We start from the raw sequence: 3920 nt of genomic DNA on the forward strand, positions 1-3920 counted from the left end.
CCCGAAATCCCGGAATGGAAATGGGAAAACATTACCATGGATTTCATCACTAAATTGCCAAGGACTGCAAGTGGTTTTGATACTATTTGGGTAATAGTTGATCGTCTCACCAAATCAGCACATTTCCTGCCAATAAGAGAAGATGACAAGATGGAGAAGTTAGCACGACTGTATTTGAAGGAAGTCATCTCCAGACATGGAATACCAATCTCTATTATCTCTGATAGGGATGGCAGATTTATTTCAAGATTCTGGAAGACATTACAGCAAGCATTAGGAACTCGTCTAGACATGAGTACTGCCTATCATCCACAAACTGATGGGCAGAGCGAAAGGACGATACAAACGCTTGAAGACATGCTACGAGCATGTGTTATTGATTTCGGAAACAGTTGGGATCGACATCTACCATTAGCAGAATTTTCCTACAACAACAGCTACCATTCAAGCATTGAGATGGCGCCGTTTGAAGTACTTTATGGTAGAAAGTGCAGGTCTCCGATTTGTTGGAGTGAAGTGGGGGATAGACAGATTACGGGTTCGGAGATTATACAAGAAACTACCGAGAAGATTATCCAAATTCAAGAACGGTTGAAAACCGCCCAAAGTCGACAAAAGAGCTACGCTGACATTAAAAGAAAAGATATAGAATTTGAAATTGGAGAGATGGTCATGCTTAAAGTTGCACCTTGGAAAGGCGTTGTTCGATTTGGTAAACGAGGGAAATTAAATCCAAGGTATATTGGACCATTCAAGATTATTGATCGTGTCGGACCAGTAGCTTACCGACTTGAGTTACCTCAACAACTCGCGGCTGTATATAACACTTTCCACGTCTCGAATTTGAAGAAATGTTTTGCTAAAGAAGATCTCACTATTCCGTTAGATGAAATCCAAATCAACGAAAAACTTCAATTCATCGAAGAACCCGTCGAAATAATGGATCGTGAGGTTAAAAGACTTAAGCAAAACAAGATACCAATTGTTAAGGTTCGATAGAATGCTCGTAGAGGACCCGAGTTCACCTGGGAGCGTGAAGATCAGATGAAGAAGAAATACCCGCATCTATTTCCAGAAGATTCGTCAACACCTTCAACAGCTTAAAATTTCGGGACGAAATTTATTTAACGGGTAGGTACTGTAGTGACCCGAACTTTTCCATGTTTATATATATTAATTGAGATTGATATTTACATGATTAAATATTTCCAACATGTTAAGAAATCAAACTTGTTAAGACTTGATTAATTGAAATAGGTTTCATATAGACAATTGACCACCCAAGTTGACCGGTGATTCACGAACGTTAAAACTTGTAAAAACTATATGATGACATATATATGGTTATATATATAGTTAACATGATATTATGATAAGTAAACATATCATTAAGTATATTAACAATGAACTACATATGTAAAAACAAGACTACTAACTTAATGATTTTGAAACGAGACATATATGTAACGATTATCGTTGTAACGACATTTAATGTATATATATATATCATATTAAGAGATATTCGTACATCATAATATCATGATAATATAATAATTTAAAATCTCTTTTGATATTATAAACATTGGGTTAACAACATTTAACAAGATCGTTAACCTAAAGGTTTCAAAACAACATTTACATGTAACGACTAACGATGACTTAACGACTCAGTTAAAATGTATATACATGTAGTGTTTTAATATGTATTCATACACTTTTGAAAGACTTCAAGACACTTATCAAAATACTTCTACTTAACAAAAATGCTTACAATTACATCCTCGTTCAGTTTCATCAACAATTCTACTCGTATGCACCCGTATTTGTACTCGTACAATACACAGCTTTTAGATGTATGTACTATTGGTATATACACTCCAATGATCAGCTCTTAGCAGCCCATGTGAGTCACCTAACACATATGGGAACCATCATTTGGCAACTAGCATGAAATATCTCATAAAATTACAAAAATATGAGTAATCATTCATGACTTATTTACATGAAAACAAAATTACATATCCTTTATATCTAATCCATACACCAACGACCAAAAACACCTACAAACACTTTAATTCTTCAATTTTCTTCATCTAATTGATCTCTCTCAAGTTCTATCTTCAAGTTCTAAGTGTTCTTCATAAATTCCACAAGTTCTAGTTTCATAAAATCGAGAATACTTTCAAGTTTGCTAGCTCACTTCCGATCTTGTAAGGTGATCATCCAACCTCAAGAAATCTTTGTTTCTTACAGTAGGTTATCATTCTAATACAAGGTAATAATCATATTCAAACTTTGGTTCAATTTCTATAACTATAACAATCTTATTTCAAGTGATGATCTTACTTGAACTTGTTTTCGTGTCATGATTCTGCTTCAAGAACTTCGAGCCATCCAAGGATCCATTGAAGCTAGATCCATTTTTCTCTTTTCCAGTAGGTTTATCCAAAGAACTTAAGGTAGTAATGATGTTCTTAACATCATTCGATTCATACATATAAAGCTATCTTATTCGAAGGTTTAAACTTGTAATCACTAGAACATAGTTTAGTTAATTCTAAACTTGTTCGCAAACAAAAGTTAATCCTTCTAACTTGACTTTTAAAATCAACTAAACACATGTTCTATATCTATATGATATGCTAACTTAATGATTTAAAACCTGGAAACACGAAAAACACCGTAAAACCGGATTTACGCCGTCGTAGTAACACCGCGGGCTGTTTTGGGTTAGTTAATTAAAAACTATGATAAACTTTGATTTAAAAGTTGTTATTCTGAGAAAATGATTTTTATTATGAACATGAAACTATATCCAAAAATTATGGTTAAACTCAAAGTGGAAGTATGTTTTCTAAAATGGTCATCTAGACGTCGTTCTTTCGACTGAAATGACTACCTTTACAATAACGACTTGTAACTTATTTCTCCGACTATAAACCTATACTTTTCTGTTTAGATTCATAAAATAGAGTTCAATATGAAACCATGGCAATTTGATTCACTCAAAACGGATTTAAAATGAAGAAGTTATGGGTAAAACAAGATTGGATAATTTTTCTCATTTTAGCTTCGTGAAAATTGGTAACAAATCTATTCCAACCATAACTTAATCAACTTGTATTATATATTATGTAATCTTGAGATACCATAGACACATATACAATGTTTCGACCTATCATGTCGACACATCTATATATATTTCGGAACAACCATAGACACTCTATATGTGAATGTTGGAGTTAGCTATACAGGGTTGAGGTTGATTCCAAAATATATATAGTTTGAGTTGTGATCAATACTGAGATACGTATACACTGGGTCGTGGATTGATTCAAGATAATATTTATCGATTTATTTCTGTACATCTAACTGTGGACAACTAGTTGTAGGTTACTAACGAGGACAGCTGACTTAATAAACTTAAAACATCAAAATATATTAAAAGTGTTGTAAATATATTTTAAACATACTTTGATATATATGTATATATTGTTATAGGTTCGTGAATCAACCGGTGGTCAAGTCTTACTTCCCGACGAAGTAAAAATCTGTGAAAGTGAGTTATAGTCCCACTTTTAAAATCTAATATTTTTGGGATGAGAATACATCCAGGTTTTATAAATGATTTACAAAATAGACACAAGTACGTGAAACTACATTCTATGGTTGAATTATCGAAATCGAATATGCCCCTTTTTATTAAGTCTGGTAATCTAAGAATTAGGGAACAGACACCCTAATTGACGCGAATCCTAAAGATAGATCTATTGGGCCTTACAAACCCCATCCGAAGTACCGGATGCTTTAGTACTTCGAAATTTATATCATATCCGAAGGGTGTCCCGGAATGATGGGGATATTCTTATATATGCATCTTGTTAATGTCGGTTACCAGGTGTTCACCATATGAATGATTT

The sequence above is a fragment of the Rutidosis leptorrhynchoides genome, chromosome 1 (assembly GCF_046630445.1).
Source record: "Rutidosis leptorrhynchoides isolate AG116_Rl617_1_P2 chromosome 1, CSIRO_AGI_Rlap_v1, whole genome shotgun sequence".
In the NCBI taxonomy this organism is placed as follows: Eukaryota; Viridiplantae; Streptophyta; class Magnoliopsida; order Asterales; family Asteraceae; genus Rutidosis; species Rutidosis leptorrhynchoides.